We start from the raw sequence: 20,127 nt of genomic DNA on the forward strand, positions 1-20,127 counted from the left end.
TGCCCCTGGGTTCGGCCGAGACCAAACCAGAGGGAGTCGGACCTCCATTACCACCATTTGTCCACCATCCAGAGCTGAGGGGTCAGTGCTGACATGTACACATAAGGAACTACTGGACATCGAAATTGGGTCTCAAAAGAACTGTTGGTCCAGGGGGAAGCTCGCTACAGATTGATTCATTTGCCTGTCAGCATAAATATTATTGCTCGTCTCACATTCAGTTCTTATTAGTATATATCTAGTGACATTTAATCTCATTCATCTAGAGGAAATGATGAACAACATAGACTGAGGAACAAGAACAGAACCAGAATCAGGGAGGCATCGATCGGACTGTCGGGCCTCAGAGGGAGGATAGGGGAGGGTAGGGGGAGGGTGGGGGGAGGGGGAGAGTTCAACCAAGGGACCTGTGTGCATGCATGTGGGCCTGTCCAACGGTTAGGTTCAACAGGGGATTGGGGCATGCGTGGGGAGAGGGGTGGGATGGGAATGGGGGGATGAGGACAAATATGTGACACCTTAATCAATAAAGAAATTAAAAAAAAAAAAAACAAAAAAAAAAACTGTGGTACATCTATACAATGGAATACTATGCTGCAGTAAAAAAGAAGGAACTCCTACCATTTGCAACAGCATGGATGGACCTGGAGAGCATTATGCTAAGCAAAATAAGTCAGTCAGAGAAAGATAAATATTACATGATCTCACTCATTTGTGGAATATGATGAACAACATAAACTGTTGAACAAAAACAGATTCAGAGACAGAGAAGCATTGATCAAATGCTCAAACCTCAGAGGGAAGGTGGGGGTAAAGGGAAGAGATCAACCAAAGGACTTGTATGCATGCATATAAGCCTAACCAATGGACACAGACACCAGGGGGGTGAGGGTATGAGTGGGAGGTGGGGGGACAATGGAGGGATAAGGACACATATGCAATACCTTAATAAAGAAAAAAAATAAATTTCTGAAAAGCAACATTGTTACTGCCTTTGCCCAATTTCTCTGTTTCACAGTTTAATGTAACATAAAATACCAAGCCATGTATTTATATGTATATAAATAGGTTTGGCCCCAAACCTATCAGTTCACACACCCCTAAATCGCAACCCAAGTCAATGTCCTGGTCTGTCCAAGGCATTGTGAATGAACTGAACAGTTAGAGCCAAAGAATAGAGCTTTGAGGTAGGAGTATGCGGGACAGCGTGAGAGCCTGCCCCTCTGACAGAGTATGGAATAACCACAGGGAGGAGAGTAGAGAGAAAGATGAGTCTGGGAAAACACATGGTGATTAAACACTTACTTTTGTCATAAATGATTATGAGGGAAATCAATTATGTGAGATATTTCTGATTTGAGAAAAAGAAAAATAGATTCTGGAGACAAGCTCATTGGAATTCTAATCAGGATTCCAAAATGTGTTAGCTGTATGACCCTGGTCACATTTTATAACCCTCCAGAGCTTCAGTTTACTAATCTCTAAAACGAAGAAAAATTAATCCTTGCCTTCAAGGATTCTGGTGAGAATATATAAAATAACATGCTGTGAGGGAGCCTGCTGGAACACGTGACATATAGGACACCCAACCAATGTCATGTCTCTTTGCTTCCGTCTTCCCACAGTATTAAAGATTGGAGGATCCACAGACAACCTCTCTTACAATCCAACAATTCTATCTCCTGGGCAATTCATATTTTGAGTCTCCTTAATCTCTTGATCCATCTATTGATGTACATTACCAAACTAGATACAGTATAATGCTGCACAATTATTTCTCCTAGTTTGTTTCTCCCTGTTTACTACTCCTACCAGCATGTCTCCTCTCCCTGTCTCTCTATCGAGTTCTCTCTTGCCCTCTGCATGCTTACATATACCCACACACATACACACTGCAGAAGGGGATGGGGACACGATCAAAATAGCACTCTCCAGGAAGGGCAGCTCATCCATTTTCTTTCCAAACCCAGAAGAACTTCTAAAACAAAGAGGGTACCTAGAGGTTTGCAATTGTGTTTGGAATTCCCAGAGATATGCCTCCTGTTAGTAAACTTCAGGGCACCTTCAGTCCACCCTAGAAGCAAACCACACCTGCAGTTTGGTCTTTCCCAGGCCTTCGGCCAGATCTCTCCACTCCAGGTGAGGTTTTGAGCAAGTACTACAGTCATCTAAGACGTTTAGCTTCTTCGAAGAGTGCAACATTCAGAAGAAATAGAAAAAAAAAATGAGTGAAGACACGTCATTTCAGCCCTTACCTGACCAGTTTTAAAGTATACCTAACAGAGCAAGTAAACCACTAGCAGGGTATGTATCTATCCACAGGGTGTATTCCATACCACTATAGTCAGAGAGGGAGAGAAGAAGAAGAGATGGAGGAAGAGGAGGAGGAGAGAAAGAAGAAGAGGTGAAGGGAGAGGACAGGAAAGCTTAATCACAAAGCTCATTTTCTTTAAAGCTGTAGGGACCATCAGTATTACTGTTAGCAAACCCAGGTCCATACCAAAGCATCAAATTGGTATTATACTACCACTTGGAAGAAATTGTGGCTCTGCTCCTGAGAGCATGGTCCTTCACAAAAGCCCGAGGAACCTGTCAGGTCAAGCTTAGCAGCCTTTCTGGCCTTGCCCCACAGCCCCAATCTCAGTTCCTCCCAGGTTGCCCCAGAATGCCTTGTCCTGGCTAAGCTCTGTGGGGATGTGTAAGCACAACCAAAGCTGCTTGTTTCTCGGTCTCAGGGGATCACTGACCCACCTTGGGATAACAAGCAGTTGAGATAGAGTAGGATTTCAACTGGCTGGTTTTATCAATGTACCTTTCATAAAGAGCTGGAGTATGTAGAAAAACTCTTGGGACATTCATAAACTTCAGTTAACCGTGGTCTTCAGAAAACTGAAGTTTGATGAAAGCTCATTGCAATGCAGTGTCATTATATATTTTCCTTCACTTTGGCTAATGCCTTTTCCCCTCTAATGTGTTTTTTTTTTCCTTACAAAATATGTTCAAGTAAATGTTCTCATTTTTAAGGTTTTAATTTTAAATATGGTATCCATGCATCAGCAATGTATGTGTAACTACTGGGAAATAAAACATCATGCACATACATAAAACATAACATAATATTGCAGCAGATCAGCATGATCTCCAAAGGGCCTGTCTTGACGTGAGACCTGAGTCATTCTCAGGCCTCTTGATGCCTTTGTCGTCAGGTACAGAACAAGTGATTCTTACCAGCACTTAATTTTCATGGGGTCTCTTAGGCATTTTGAGTGGAAAGGCAGGAGAATCGCAGAAAAAGAAAAGCTTGAAGAATGGACCTTCTTCTGGTACAGGGAGACTCATTCAGTAGAGTCTACTGCCCACCCCACCTCCTCTCCAACCCCACTACCCCCATGAGTATTCCCACAAAAGCAATAAACCATATAAGGGGAACTAGAGGAGTTCAAGGACATGGAGCTACATCCTAACTCCTAACAGCACACACACACACACACACACACACACACACACAGCAAACAAAAGTACTTTAGTCCTTTGCCATAACCTCAACACAGCTAGTTTTCTATAGTACCTTCAGATTTCCTCCTTATATTAAAGAAATACTTGCGTCAACCGTATTGACTCAGCCTCTGGTTGCTAAGGTAAATATCTATCTTATATATTTTGTTTTGTAGGCATTTCTAAAACTTAGCTCTCATTTAAAAATTACCATATAGGGAGTGCTGAATAATTCCTTTTAAACGTATAATGAAACAGCTACGAAGCAATGAAATTTAAATAGTTCACGCAGACACACACACACATCTTCGAAGCCTTTTGTGAAATTCTCTAGAATACTCTGCTTTGTCACAAATGGTTATAAAAGCAGATAGATTTCTGGGTGAAAAAAAATGTTGCCTAAGCCAAAATGGACTTATCAGCATATGTATCAAAATGCAATTAGTTGATGAAAATGTTAAACTAAGAAGAACTGTGGAAATAATTTGGGGGATAAAGTTTCATTCAAAAGCTTGACTTTCCTTTGTTTTCAAAAAATGAGATGCCATATAATGGTCTATACAGAAATACATCAGGGATGTTTAGATGGGATGCATGTAACCCTAATGAAACTTTTCCATTAAAAATTACTTTTGGTGTACTCATGAAGTATTTAATTCAAAGCATCAAATAAACACATATCATGTGAGATTCTAGTTTCCTAACTATAACTTTGAATCTCTAGTGAGGTGGAAGTTTATAAATAAATAAGTACCAGGTTGAGTCTCTCCACAGAAGTCTTAGGAACCAGATTCTTTGGCAACAGGGCGAATCATAGGGGGCAAGTCAAATTTCAATCAGTTCCTTTTCACCTTCTCTCTATCATAAAAAACCACATTGATTTATTTTTAGATAAAAGAAAAAGCAGCATGTATTAAGGCAACATTTGGTAGAGTTTACATTTATACTTCATGATAACCTATTGATACTATACTTTGTCAGATCATGTTGATATAAATTGGAACGGAATTTGACAAATTCTGTCAAGATGGAAAAATTTCTGAATTATATGCATCTGTCAGGAAGGAAAACAAATGCAAAAATGAAAATATGTTTCAAAATAAACTTACCAGATTGTGTACACTTTTCATTTTATAGCGATATAGGCTTTGCTATCTAAACTTCATTTGAATCAAGATGCACAAGTTCTATCAAGATATTTCTTTCCTTCTGTAGTTGAGATTTATTTTAATATGTCATATTTTTTCAATATCCAAATGGATTTCTTTAAGGCAAAAAATAATGTTTTTCCAGGATATAGATTACTTACCTATAAAGTAATTTTTATGATGTGCTAAATATATTATGTAATGTTCAGGTTTTTGTTACAGATGTATTTTCTTTTTTTAAAAATGCAACAATGTGTATATAGTACTGAATAAATGTACTTTGGAATAACAATGATTTCATAAAGATATACCAAATTTAATAAGTATCGCTTCCATGGTAAATAATATCATCAAATAACATTTCTCTATTTTAAACATTTGCTGAATATAATGTTTATATATTCTTCTTTTCCCCTTTGACAAATGTGGAAGCTATTCCAATTTCCATACAAATTCATTGGTATGTTTAAGGGAATGTCATTACAACGTTATTTACCTAATTTCTTAGGGGGAAAAAAACACAGAAAGAAAGAATAGAAAAGTATTTGGAGTCTATAAATAAGTGTTAAAATGATGTGCTATGTGGTGATATATATATATGTATGTACATATATATGTATATGTATATATATATATTCAAAGTATTATATATTATGATTAAAGCCTTTTTCAACTATTTGCTTATTCAGTAGAACTCATTCAGAAGATAATCTGTGAATGATTAGTCCCATTTAGTACATACCTTCAGTTTACAAGTAAAAATACACATACAAATGGAATGTTGTTTCCTTTAAGCAAATTATGAAGTCAGCAAAAACACTAAAAGAAAAAGAGTGAAATAAAATTGCGATGTCGTACAAATAAATTTGTTGAATGAATATAGTCTGCATATCCACATCCTTAACACTGTTCTGAAACAGTGGCGGTTTCTCTAGCAAATATGTGTTTTAAAGAATAATCCTGAAAAAGCAATGCATTTTAGGTGACACGCTGTTTTGTCTTAAACAGATTCCTACTCTTTTTCTGAATGACCTTATTTGCTCATTTGGGAGACAAGTTGTAAAAGAATTATTCATTGTTTCCTATGCATAAGTTTTAAAAATAATTCACCACACTTAACCAAATTATTTTCAAAGTATATGCAGAAAGAAAAGAATACTTAACTTTCCCCTGCCTACATGTGAGAGCTTGTCAGCATTCGACTCCAAGGCCTTTAATCCCAGGCTTTAAATAATGCAGATAACAGTTGATTACTCCATTGCAAGAACCGTTGAGCTCTGCAAAATCTGAGTAACACAATATTTTCTACATAAAAAGCCAATCTCAAACACTAGGCATCTAAATAAAATACATCCTGAGACCAAACCATGCAACCCATTTTTGCCTTTAGTACATAAACTCTGGTAAATACTGGTGTCGTTTACTACCAAGTAATTCTGCCTCCTTGCCTTCATTACCAAGCCATCTAGTTCTACAGCTTAATTTGCTGAACTCACAGTCCATACATTTTCTGGATGTAAAGGACTCTTGGAGTCATAACAAGTGAAATGCTTAGTTATGTTACACAGGAATCCAAAAGTGCACACAAACAAAATTTGAGACTTAAAAGAATACTGGTTTGACATTCACTTCTATTTCTTTAGGAAAATAATTGTTTTATGTCTCTTGACAACCATGATTCAATATCTGCTCCCTCTGTTCACTTGTACACATCAGCCATTACAAAGGAGCTTTGCTCTCACTTGGCTAAATTACAACTTGAGTAATGTAAAACAGAGAGAATAACCAGGAAATATTGGCTTTCAACCCCAAATCAAAAAGTGACAAAATTTTGCCATCAAAAGTATCTAGCTGAGTCCCAAATGGATGAAATTCATCCATAAAGCTGATGTATATAACACTTCACTTTGATGTATATGAGTATCCATATATGTCTGAGCATGTATTCATAATTATCATGTAACCAGATAAATGAAAGAAATACAATTAGGTTACAAACATCAAATAAACTGCAAAAATAAAATGATCAAAGTTCAGCCAAGAACCCAGATTTTAGTGGCATTGGAGCATTTTGAATCATTTTCTTCTCTAAAACTATTCATCACATTCTTTCCTCTAAATCCCTGTCTAAACATAGGAATAATCAGTCCCTCTTGATTCTAGCAAAGCAAGTTTAGTCGTTTACTACACCCAGAATGAAACATCATGAAGTAGAAAAATCTACAGATTGCATTCAGTATCACCAATCAGTATCACATTTGACTACTGCCCATACCATTTGGAAACCAGTCCTCACATGACTACTGGCCTGACACCTCATCCATCAGCAGGGTGCCCAGAGCAGAGCTGGGCAGTCTTCCTTGTGCCATCTCCAGAGTGGAGGCCCAGCTGGGAAACAGGCTTCTCTTCCAATAGCAATTAGATCTTTAAGATCAGGCCTGAGCAATTTGACCTAACGCCATCCTTCCTCGCAACCAAGTCTCTCCAAAAATCTTCCGGGGAGGAAGCCACGGAGAGCGAGGCAGAGGAGGAGAAGTCCAGGTCTCCGTGGCGGCCTGATTAGAAACTTTGTTGTGTCAGATAAACTTTGGCCACTGGAGGAAAGTATCCTATGGTTGCTCTGGCTTTAGAAAGATTTGTCCAGGGCTCCTCAATCTTCTTTTCACCCCCCTCTCTCTCCCTCTCTCTCTCTCTCTCTTCCTCTCTCTCTCTCTCCTCTTCTCTTGTTTCAAAAGGGGCCTCTGGTCAGCGCTGATTAATAAGTGTTTTCTGTTGTGAAGTGTTGAATAATAGAGGATGGCCGGTGACCCAGTAAAGACTAAACCTTGCTCTGGTTTATTGTGGCAAGCTGAGAAAGGGGCTTTAGGCCCGGGACCCCAAGCACTGACCCGCACACATCCCGCGGATCGCCTATTCATTCTCACAGCCCCACAGTCGCCCGGGCTCCTATTGTTTGCCAAGCAACAATGGAGATTTCGCAGGGAAAGTAAAGCTCTTTTCACATTCCTCTCTGATGTTTTGCATTTAGGGAGCCACCGGCCTCCACTTTCCTACCTCCCCCCCCCCCGACCCCCCCCTCCCCCCGGCATTCCTCCAGCAGTTAAAGCGGTTCGTTTTGGGGAGAAACTTGTGTAAGTTTGGCGCTTGTTCGCCGAACACCAGTGTTAGGAGGAGGCGAGCCTGGTGGAAAAGGAGAGCCCCGGAGATTCCCTTTTTTTTTTTTTTTTTTTGAAATGCAGTTAGAGGACAGAAGCTGCCTCTAGGGAGAAAGGGGGAAGGGGGAGGGGGAGAAGAAACAGAAGAGAAAACGCTCCCAGGCCGGGGTGGCCGGGGCTACGGGGGATGCGGGCGCAGAGGCGAGCAGCCGGCCGGCAAGTGGCGGGTCCCGCTCGGCCGCCCGCGAGCGAAGCGCGCCTTCGCCGCTAGCTCCCCGTTTCGCCTTTCTTCCCACGCGGTTCTCGGCGTCGGCTCTCCCAAGCCCCCGGCCCGGCCCCGCGGAGCCCGGGGCAGAACAGCCGGGCGGGGTCCTGGAGGGAGCGGGGGTCAGGCCCCCGCAGGCCTGGGCCGCATCTCCGCCTCCGAGGGGCTGGCCCCTGCTCTGCTTCCCTGCACCTGGCCGAGGGCAGTTTTTCCGAATGTTCTGTCCACCCAGGGAGCTGGCTCCCTCAGGACCGGTTTGAGCGGGGAGAGGGGGGGGGGGTGGAGAAGGGCTGAGGGGAGGGGGGGCCGTCGGGGCCAGGAGAGGTCAGGCCTGGGCCCCTCCGGTCTCCTCTCCTCGGCGGCCCCCCGAGTAGACCTGCAGCCCCGAAGACGTGGCCGCCTCGAGACTGAAGGCCCCGGGTGGCCCCAAACGGTGGCTAGCGGCCCGGCGCGTGCAATCGAGGGCCGGGAGGTCAGCGGGTCCGGGAGAAAGGCCGCAGGAGGGCGGGCGCCCGCGGCTCCCCGTGGCCCAGGGGTGGCTCGGCCACCTGGGATTCGTGCGGCCCGGGGTCAAGGGGCGCGGACGGCGCGGGCCTGCGGGAGGGGGCGCAGCGTGGGGCCATTCAAGGCCGCGCTCAGGGCCTGGATCAGGGACAGGCCCGGTCTGCACCCTCGCGGCTGCCCGGACCGGCTCGGGCTCCGCGTCCCCGCGCGTCCCGCCTCCACATTCCCCCTGCGCGCGCCCCGGCGCGGGGCGAGGACGAGGGCGAGGGCGAGGGCGCGGCTCCGGCCCCGCGGCCAGGTGCGCGGCGGGAAGCTCGCACTGCGCCCGCCCGGCCGGCCGGCCCGCCGCCCTGAGCTCCCCCACGGATATTTGACAGCCTTTGGAGCCTTGAGAGGAAGAGGAGGAGGAGGAGGAGGAGGAGGAGGTGGAGGAGGAGGAAGGGCAGAAGAGGAGGAGGTGGCAGCGCCGGGCGGCGAACTCTGGGCGGCTAAGGGGGGGGAGGGCTCATTGTCCGGTCCCCCCAGTCCAATTGATATGCTAATCTCTTTTCTGATGCCATAACAAAGAACACCTTTGCACTTTTAAAAGACTTTTGTGCCCTGGCCACAGAAGTTTATTATCCACTAATTAGCAACAACTCTGGCAATGAGTTGGGTTACATTTTCATAAGCTCTGAGCCCCGGAGACGAGGTGCGCTGGGCAGGAGGAAGCTTCCGCGTTGGCAAACCCGAAAAAAAAACTCGGGGCTGAAAAGGAGTCTCCGGATCGGGTTCCCCGGCCGAGGGCGGCAGGCGAGGGTGGGAAGCTCTGTTCTCCGAAGGGACCGGAAGGTCCCAGAGGAAGCTTCCTTGGGCGATCTGGAACCTGGTGGATGTTAGGTGACCTTGTTGGATAGGGCACAGTGGCCCACGTCCGGAGAGCAGCGCGGAGGGAGGCGGCGGCTGCGGGCCGCTGCGCAGGTGTCCCGGCCTCGCCATCTGCCAGGGGTAGGGGGTGGGGGGTGAAAGGCCCGGGCGAATGTTCCAGCATTCGTCTCTGACCTCTAGTGTTTTCCTTCGCAGCCTCTACTTGGAATAAGCAGCGGGTGACGGAGCGGCCGGAGGGAACGCAAAGGCCGCCCGAGTTTCCTCCTAAGGCCTCTCCACCAACGAGGCTGAAATTCCAGGAGCCGGGAAGAAGAGGCAAAGCTGGCATTTTCACAGCCACGGGGTGCGGGTGGAAGGATTTCTGGATTAAGGGCCCCCCTCCCCCGCCCTGGGGTCGTCAGAAGTCGTCACCCCACAGGGCAGACCCTTCTGGCGAACCAGAGCGCGGAGCCGCACCTTCCAGGCGGCGGGATGCGGGGCGCACCGCGTGACCTTGCCTCCCTCAGGCTTTGGCGAGACGTTCCGATCTTTAACAGTCCCACATCCCAGGTCAATAAACTGGAAACGGATAGAATGGGCATCATCCGGTGAAAGATAAAGGGCAGCGGAATGATGCGCATTGCTTTTGATGCCTCCAAAGAGAGCGTTGTCTCTCACCGCTAATACAACACGGAGCATCATCCAGGCCTTTGGTCTGGGCTCAGCCGCAGAGATGTTAAGTCTTGGGTAATTTGTGACCCCAAACTCAGCATTTGGGGTATAAACATATATATGTGTGAATATATACCATAGGTACATATACTTTCTATTTTCAAAACAAATCCCTTTCATTTTCGGCTTTCACTTTTTGCAAATACCCTGCCGGAGGTATTGTGGACTTCAAGCAGATGTCAGCTGGGTGCTGGCGGCCTACGCATCCTCCTGCGGCAGCAACGCGGCAGCGGCAGAGTCCGGTTTGATAACTGTTCAAGGTGAAACACTGCCTTACTCCAAACCCCAGGGTGATGTGGGGCGTAAGAGCGAATATTCAGAGGAGGGACTGTGGCGAGGTACATTGTTTCACTCCCTTTCGATGGAACTAAATGCAGTTATCTGCGATCCCAATCCCCGAATCCAAATACAATGTTTCTGAACAGGCAGTTAGAACCAGAAAACGGGGTTGGGGACTCACGACTGAAAAGGATTTTGCTGAAGGAGATACAAAGAAGATAACCAAGATACTAGATCCCATGATCTTCCAGACAAGAGTCTCAGGAGCAAGGACATATTCCCAAATTTCTCCCCAGCAGTGGCCTTGGGTGGGGTGAGGAAGGAGGTGGGTGGTGAGTGTGGGGAAGAGGAGGTCTCTGTTGTCACCCTGGGCCCCCTTCTTTGAGGAAGAACAATGGCCGGGCCTGGGGTTCTTTTTCTCAAAGAGAAACTGCGGGAAGGCAGAGTTGCTCTTTGTGCCCCAGCCCCTTTAGAGGAGGGGGAGCTATACACATGACCCCCCCTGACCATTGGGCGGTGTCGTGAGCTCTGGACCCCTCAGAAGCTGAAATGTTACCAAAAAATAAAAATAAAAAGGCGCCCTGTCTCGCGTAGGCCCACTCAGCCACCGGAAGAACCCCGAGCAAAACCGAGAGACCTCAGAATCCGCCAGGCGAGGAGGGGGGGAGATGAAAACCACACACGCTCACAGGTTCTGTCAACCTTCCCCCACCCATCCCAACATCTGATCACCTTTGGGTCTACTGACGTGTGAGTTTCAGATTAAGGATGCATTTATTTATTTATTTATTTATTTATTTAATCCTACGGATCTTCCCATACCACATAAAAAAGACTTAATTCCTTTCCAAGGCGCAGGGTTGATTTAAATAATAATAATAAAAGGTTCTATTTTAAATCAATGGGGGGGGGAATCATATGACTGTGACCTTGACGTGTGAAAGGGGGAGGTGCAGGTAGTTTTGGGCCCAAACCTCTGGCCTGTGCATAGCTGGGCCATCATCCTAGGCCCTTTCTATCGACCAGAAGGGGTTATATATTTTTCAAAGGTTACCATTAGCAGTTCATTTGCTAAAGTTGGGAACTTGGTATTTTTATATTACGTGAAATACATGATTTAATTATACTCCAAAAACAAATTAAGGACAGGCCTTCTACACAAATTGGAGGCAGCTAAATGCTCTTTTGTGCCTGCAGCCCTCGGGTTGTTAAAGAGGCTGCTGATGCATGAGAAGTAAGTGACTGATTTAACTCATTGGGATGCAGGAGGCGACCTGCCCTCTTTTGAAAAAAAAAAAAAAAAAAGCAAGAGAGAGAGAGAGGCTGACTTCAGGCTGGAGAAGAGAGGGAGGGGAGAGGGGAGAGAAGGGAAAAGAGGAGGGAGGGAGAGAGAGAGAGAGAGAGAGAGAGAGAGAGAGAGAGAGAGAGAGAGAGAGAGAAGAAAACGCAGAGGGAGGGAGGCAGGGAGGGAGACCAAACCCCCGCTTGACTGCGTTGAAAGCTTCTGAATTTCAAGCAGAAAGTAGAAGGAGCCCCACACGGCAATGAGCGTCTTTCCCTGGGCTGCGTGTGCGGAGCGCAGACAATGAGAATCTCCATCCCCCTCCCCCACCCCAGCTAGGCAACAAGATTTTTGCTTTCGTTCTTTTCTCAACGGCGGAAGATGTGCAAAATCAAATACACAGAGATGCGTACACATTTTTTCAAACAAACCACCTAACCTAACGGGCTGCGGCGCGGATTACCCAACAGGGCTGTAAGTACTATCTTTTTCCTGCCTTCGCCGGGCTCCGTATCGCTGGCTGACGGGGAGTGTTGGCTTTGTGAGTCGGGGCGCCGGTTGAGTTGGGGTGTTGTTATTCCCAGGGGCTTCCTCAAAGCTTGCACTTTCTGCACGCGAGAGGGTCAAGAGTGTCCTCCGTGCAGAACAGGACACGGCTGTCTGGGATGCGGGGACTTTGGAGCCGTGGGCGGGGGCGGCGGGAGGCAGAGGGTCCAGGAGTTCCCGCATGTGCGAGCATCCTGGAGAGCCTCCCACCCGGCTCCGGGCTGCCAGGTTGGTCCCAGGCAACGGATGGAAACCGAGTCGCAGAGAATCCTGTGCTCCCGGACTTCCAGACGTGCAGAGCCCGGGTGAATTGGGAGGAGGTGCCCCAGGGGGAGAGAGAGAATGTGAGTATCGCTGGCCTAGAATGGAGTGCGGAGCCAACGCGGGCTGGCCTCCTTGGTTTGCGGGGCTCAGTCTCAGCGGGGATGGCTCTGTTGCTAGCATCACCCCTTCAGTGAGTCTTTTTATCTACATCTCACATCCAGAATCTTCTTGAGGCAAGGGTGCGAGGGTGGAGAAGTGTCTCTCGGAGCGCCCAGGCGAGAGCAGTAGTGCTTCTGGGAGGTATTTCGGGGCCTCTTTCAAAATGTGCAAGAATTCCGCGGGCCCACGCTTTCTTTGTGTGCCCGGCAGCGCCAAGCGCTTTGTGCTTCCCAAGGAGAAAATGGCGAGTTCTATTGTGTTTAGGCCATTTTCTTCCGGCACCAGGGTTTTCCCAAGTTCTAAGCACTTTCGTTGCAAACAGCTTTCTCGTGCCCGGGAAAGTGTGAATCACTGAAGTTTGGCCCCGTGGCCCGGCATGGGTACCCACCGTAGTTCGTGGGAGAGCCTGTTTTCTGACCGTTGGGATACTTGTATCAAAACAAAAATAGGGCCAATGTGTGCAGGTCCGTCCGTGCCCTTCAAAAGATCAGCAGCGGTTCTCAGGGATTCTGACAATGCGTGTCTGCATATACGTGTTTATGTACATATATGTAAATAACAGTTTCCCTGATAATCTGGAGGGAGGAGGGAAGTTTTTCTTTATTCTCTCACCCCCAGAAAATGTTACTCTGCCAGGTCAGTCTTTTGTTTTTTTTTAAACCGAAGGTGAAGGTGAAATCTTGTTTTTTGCCAGAAAGAATTAAGTAGCCTTAAGTACTATAGCATATGCCTCCTTTACTTCATTAGAAAAAAAAATAAGCTTTTAAATAAGGGGTTCAGTTTAATGCTCTTTAGTGTGTTTGTGTGTGTGTGTGTGTGTGAGAGAGAGAGAGAGAGAGAGAGAGAGAGAGAATGTGTGACACCTATCTATTTATATATGTCTTTCTATGAACAGAGAGGTAAGAAGGCTGCTGTTTGACTTTTTTTCCCCTAATCTACTATTTTTGTAAAAATTTCTGCACTTGTTAAACTCTATGTAAAAATGGACAATACTGCCTATACAAATATGTCTATGTGACTTTTTTGAAACTATATATATATGTGTGTGTTGAAATACTATTTTATATTTACTACAATTTTGGGACCCCTAAATGGGATGGTGATTTTTGTCAGCTCAAAAATAATGAAATGCAAACTTTCCCAATCTGCTTCCTCTCCATTTTGGTGGCAAATATAGAAAAAAATGAAAAGAAGTAGAATGGGAGAGAAAATTTAAATCCTATAGACGTTTTCCCCTTTGACATTATCTTAAAATGTAAGGGCATCAAGTTGGTGCAAAAACATTGTGATTTATATTTTTCAAAATGCACCACTAGCATCTCCCTTCATGTGGATCAAGACCATGGACAGCGAACTAATATTAAATCACTGAGAAAAAGGGACTCTAGTAAAATTTTGTGGGAGCAGAATTAAAGTTTACATTCAAAACAAATTAGGAGAAAAAAAACAATCCTTCTGATTTTTAGAAGGAATTAGACTCCTATGAAGTGTGGCATTTCAAACTTATTCAAACCAGGTTTCAAAAACACAATGACTTATTTACCTTCTGTCTCAAACAGTATATGTTCTTTATCCACTTAAAATAAGATGAGATCTACCTTTTGTTACTGGTAAAGAACAAATTTAAATCCATCCATTTAAGATGTGGGCTGTTTCTTATAAGGCCCTGAAGCGGAATGCCGGTAGAGAAATGTTATCATTTTAGGCTGGTGTTAGCTGAATGACACTAGGGCAAATTAAACTGAATTTTATCAGTGACTGAATTTCTGAATGCATAGAATTGGAAAAATTAAATGCCACTTTGATAGACAGGAATAATATGAATAGAGATATAATCCAGCTATTCCTATTTAGACACTGCAGTCTATAATTAACAGTGCAATGCTGTGGGCAAACATTTTTTTCCTAAGAAAGTCGAAGATATTTCATATATATACTTATTGGATTAGGGGTAGTGGATTGGTTCAGTGTGGCTCTGTATCAAAGAGTAATTTATTTTGTTTCAAACATCGTTTGAGTTGCCTTTATTGCTTTATAGAATTTCACTTCATTTAAAACCATTTCATTTGTGGATTACATAACACATTCAATGTTGCTCATTTAAATTTCCAACTTCATGTATCTTTGGTTTATTTTATAACCTGACTTCAGTGCGACTTGTAAAGGCCTGGAGAGTCATGTAAAGAAAAAATAATGCACTAGTTCGAGACATTGGAATAGCTTATATTTAAAATTGAATTTCAAAACAACATTAAATGTACGAATGTACGAATTCTTAACATCAGTTGCTAGACATGTTTTGGACACACACACACACACACACACACACACACACACACACCTTCAAAGTCCTTGCAAAGAGAATACAATGATCAGGACCATGGTGAGGTCCCCATGGCTCAGGCCAGTGGCTTGAGGCTCTGGTTGGGGCACAGAGTTTGATGTTTGGGAGAGGGTCATTGTTTAGAGCGGCACATTCGTCTGGAATGTCATTCGTCATAAGAGTAAACAGAAACCTAGACCTTGGCCTGAGGAAAGGATGGCTGTGGAGCGAGTAGAGGAGATGCAGATAAGCCTTGTTCTGCTGCTTGCTCACACAATCAAGAGGCCGCTCTTCGCCTGGAGCATGGGCTCTGTCCAGCCTAAGATGCTTCTTTTGCTGTTACTTGGCCAACCGTGTGTGTGTGTGAGCGAACAAGGGCCCAAGAGCTTAGAATCAGGGATCTAGATGAGATGTTCTGAAGGGATCGGCCCTTGTCTCCATTTTGGGGAGAGGCCACCGAGAATGGTCTTGGGCTTGCCTTGCGCGAGCTGGGCATTGAGGGAAGGGCTGTGAGGGAAGGGCTGGAGAGACGAGGGGCCATACGTCTCAGGGGGCTGTCCTCGGGCCTCCGTGTTGGCGCCTGGGGGTGGGGGGGAGGCAAGGGCAGGGTGCTCGCCCTTTGCTGTACCCAGGCGCAGCTCTTGGGGGCTGAGCGCCTTCTGCGGCTCTTTGGTTTCAAGGACACAGTGAGCTGCTCAGGACTTTGGGAGCCAACATCTGTCTGACTGGTGACGTCAGCAGCCCGTGTAATCCTCTTGTGCTGAAGGCAGATGCCTTATTTGTTTGGCTGGAGCGAGCCATTAATCCCTAATTCTGGATCAGCAAGCGAGGGGGAAAGACCGGACCGCTCCGACCCACCCCCTCCCCACCCCCACCTCCCACCCCAAAGCACCTTATACCACGGATGCCTCTCAGCCTCCTCTTTCCTCCGAGAACGCAGCGATTGAAGGCGCTGAGCAGCGACTGGACGCGCTTCGGTCCTCTGCAGGTTTGAGCAGGGCCAGTAGGTAGGCTCTGTCTACATGTAATTCTTTCTCTTATCGATCGTTTCGATTTTTCTTGCTCAGACTCGCGGGTCTCGCAGTTTTGTAGGGTCCTAAGCCAAGCCGGGGTGGGGAGTGCAGATCCGGAGTGTGGTCTGAGAGAAGGGGTGAGGCAGGGGAAAGGGGGCACAAGGGACGGACGTGGCTGGGCTGCACCGGAGGACCCTCTGCGGGCGCGTTTGGAAGGTTCCTGCTCGAGAAATGTTTTCTCTGGCCGCGGTGGTGCCGCAGCGTCTGGCCCCCACCTGAGGGCTCCCGCAGCCGGGACCTGTGCGCACCGCCGCCGGGCCGCCCCCCGGGGCTGCGCTTCCCGACTCCACTAGCCGAGGGCTCCTCGGCGCCTGGCTAAAGGGGCACGGAGGTCTCGGCCCGCCAGCTGGGGTCCCTTCCTCCCATCATCTTCTCTCTCTCTCTCTCTCTCCTGCTCCCTCCCGCCTCCTGTCCCATCTCCCCAGCCTCTCACTCCCCCCGCCCGCCTCCCTCTCTAATTCTGCTCTGTGATTCTGTTTTCCAGGGGCGTGTTCCGGGGCTCTCCGAGCTGGACCGGCTCCGGGCGCTCTCTCTTGCCGCAGCCGGGCTCGGTGGCAGAGGATCGCCACTTCCTCGGACCCCTGGAACCGCAGCGGGCCTTTCCCTCCAGGCTGACAGCGCCTGAGCCGACCGCCGCCGCAAAAAGAGCCGCAGAAGCCGCCGCCTCCCGCCCCGCTGCGCCGAGGGCTCCGCCCGCCCGTAGAGGTCAACTTCCCCTCACCCCTTCCTCTCTCCAGCTCGCCCTCCCTCCGCCCGGCCCAGGTTCCTCCCGCCTCTGGACTCCGGCGGCCGCAGGCTGAGGGGGTGCTTGTCCACTGCGCTGCTGCTCGGACCCCGAGCCAGGCCCAGCCTTGCGCCCGCGCTCCCGGGCAGTGGGGAAGGAAGCCTTAGGAAGAACAGCCTTTTTTTCTCTCTGCAGCAAAGCCGTAGCCAGACCAGATGGGCCGCCCAGCTCTCTGGGGACTAGGCAGGTGCGGTTGAGTTAATTTTTTCCCGAACGATAAAGAAAGATGACCCAGCCTGTCCTTGGACTCTCCTAGCTTCCCCACAGCTCCCAGCCCAAACCGCGGTGGCAGGATCAGAGGACACAGAGGCGAGGCGTACCTGCGTATCTACCTTTACATGCGCGCACACGCGTGACTCTCTCCTCCTGCAGGTGCTAGGTCTCAGCCCCGCAGCAGGAAAGGGCGGGCGAGGCTTTCGGCCGCAGAAACCAGCCACGGCTCGGTCCTTAAAGCCTTGCCAATCCTCCCATGCAAGTGGCTTAGAGGAGCTGCCGGACAAACCAACCCACCCGGCTAATGGCCCTCCGAGAAATAACACGGTTGCGAAATTAGATCTGTATACCGGAGGGGTCATTAACTTCGATCCACGCCTTCTTGGAACACTGGATTTATGGGCGCACGTAGGTCTGTAGGTGCGCTGTAAATGGCATGCAGATGTGCGCCTATGCAGGCGCAGACATCCCATTAGCAGCGGCTCTGGCAGCTGTGGCAGGAGGCGAGCGAGCGGAGACAGGAGCCGGGCTTCCGAGTGAAGACCCCTGGCGGAGTCCTAGGGACTCCGAGCTCCCGGGAGGGGGTGACGGGGTGGGGGGGGGGGAGGGCAGGAGGAGATGTGTGGTACTCGCAGGGGGTCAGTCACTCTCGGATCAAGATCAGACTCTGCCCTCCGTGTTCACAGCGGACCTTGATTTAATGTCATACAATTAAGGCACGCGGTGAATGCCAAGAGCGGAGCCTACGGCTGCCCTTGAAGGACACCCCAGCAACTCTGGATCGGGAAGGGGGAAAGGCAGCGTCATGGGAATTTGAAAGGTGGTAGAAGGAGCCCATCCTTTGAGGATAGAGACCCTGAAACCGATTCAGAACCGCCCAGTGTTCCGCAAGCCAAAAGTGGGCCATAGTTCTCAGTCAGAGCTCCGGAAACCCGCGCGCAAATCCCCGAGGGGGGTTTTAGGAGAGCGGGAGTTCCAGTGTGTGCAGATATTCTAGGGAGTGGAAGCGTGTAGAAAGCAGTGGTTCTTCCAAGAGGCGGTAGTGTGATTGTTTGCGATCTGGGCCAACCTGTGGTCGCAGAACCGAAGGGAGAGAGGAGAATAACCTTAAATGGCGTCCTCACCACATTGCGCGAGAGACCTCCACCGGCTCAGCTCCTGGGGGAAGCTCGGAGCCACCCCCCCACCACCACCACCACTTCCTCTTCCTCTTCCCAGTCTCCAGCTGGCCTAGCCTGGCTTTTAAAAGCCAAGATTATCCCCTTGTTTCATCATAGTCCCGATGGCCAAATTAGTCCGAGGAGGAGGACGAGAAACTCTAGAAGGACTGGGTAAATGAATTTTATGTGAAAGCCAGTTAGGTGGACTTTGTTAAGGCTGTACTGTGCACCAGGGCCTTAGAGCCACAGGCAAACCCAGGCTGAGAAAGCGAGCCTTGATAGATGCCTTTGTTCTGCCTTGGCCTGCAGGGGCCGCGAACAAAGGAGAGGCGCTGAGGAGGATCCGAGGAGGTGGCCGCGCCCTCCGCGCCTGCCGCTGTCCGCGGTGCTGACCAGGGCCTTCTTCCCTGTAATTTCACCCAAATGCAATAGGACCCGCCCTGCCCTGCCCCGAAGTATAACAGGATATTAGGCAGTTTGCGAAAGAAAAATGAAAAGCAGAGAAGTGCCGTACACAGCAAAAACCTAATATTTACTGAAACAGGACACTCTATCTGTTGCCACACTTCAGGCAGTTATATGCATATACAGTTCGTGTAATGTGTCCTGGGAAACAACTTCAATCTATTTAGGCTGACACCCGAATCGAAGCTATGAGCTGGACTTGTAAGAAGAATGAGGAGAATTAAGTCTCTTTTATTTTATTTTTTTCTTAATTCATCTACCTTAAAACATAAGGTCCTCAGCTATGCAAAATACTGGTGTTTTCACCAAAGGGACTCAAGTGTGGGCTTCAAGAAGTACCAGGACAGAATGGGATGGGGACAGACTAGGTGACCCCAAAAAAGGAGCCCACCACCTAGCCTGCAGCCTGGGGCCCAGTTCACCCCAGGGCAGCCTTCCTCGGCAGGTCCAAGGCGCAGAGCCTGCTTCCCGCTTCCAGGCCGGCGGGAGGCACTGCAGGGCCAGGAGGCCTGAAACCCCGCACTGCGGAAAAACCAGCCACAGCATCCTCATATTTCTGGCAGGTGGAATAAGGCAGGGCGGTTTACTAAATCCCAGTCAATGAAGGTTCGCTTTAAGAGTGTAGGGACGTATTGGTCAGTATCAATGTATTCAATACATATTCAAATATCTCAGCATATTCCATTGCCTTAACCTAAATATTGATAGCATTTCTATAAATAAAATTCTCGCTAAATAATGAATCAAAGAGGAGAGACAGAGACAGAGCGAGAACCAAGCAACCAATTTGCAGCCAGCCTGGGCTCTCAAAATAAATTGCTAGGCATTTACTTGCGTTAGTTTATAAATTCAAAAATGTAAATGATGTTAAAATTAGGAATAGATAAAACAATTCAGATGGGCAATAGAGGCAGCAACACAAATTTTTGATCCAGACATGGAAATGGGCTATAAATGGGTCATACATTTCATCAGATTCATTCTTTTATACCTGAATGATTGAGATACATGAAATGATTCATAAAATAAATGACCAAGCACAATATCCCCAGCCAGATATATCCTTGACCCACCCCTCAGGGTAGATTTTATTTGTCTTCTGATTTTAGAACTCTGCAAGTCTGGTCTTTCATATATATATTGATGACTTAGGTTTATATTTTATGTTATACAATTTGGGAGGGAGTAGGTTAAACATACTGGGAAAAGGGGAATTACTTGAATAATAAAAGGAAAGGGTTGGGGGAATATTCTTCATGTGCCCATTAAGAGCAGACATATTGAAATGGGTTTAAAACATTACATGTTAGCATGAAAGCCTGGGTTTCCTTCCAGTATTTATACAACTGTACTGATCACCTGTGTTACCATCCCCCCAGGTAGTTCATGAAGGAACAAGGTCCAATGTTGCAAAATATTCCTGCCTGAGCAGTG

At 47.5% G+C, this 20,127-nt stretch overlaps 1 non-coding gene across 1 annotated transcript; it reads left to right on the forward strand.

Annotated features, from left to right (window-relative positions):
* Window positions 1-17,733: 17,733 nt before the first annotated feature.
* MIR124-2 (microRNA mir-124-2) lies at window positions 17,734-17,812 on the forward strand. The gene has a single exon (NR_129277.2). It is a non-coding gene; the product is annotated as a microRNA mir-124-2 (primary transcript).
* Window positions 17,813-20,127: the final 2,315 nt, after the last annotated feature.

This window comes from Eptesicus fuscus, chromosome 19 (genome assembly GCF_027574615.1).
Source record: "Eptesicus fuscus isolate TK198812 chromosome 19, DD_ASM_mEF_20220401, whole genome shotgun sequence".
Classification (NCBI taxonomy): domain Eukaryota; kingdom Metazoa; phylum Chordata; class Mammalia; order Chiroptera; family Vespertilionidae; genus Eptesicus; species Eptesicus fuscus.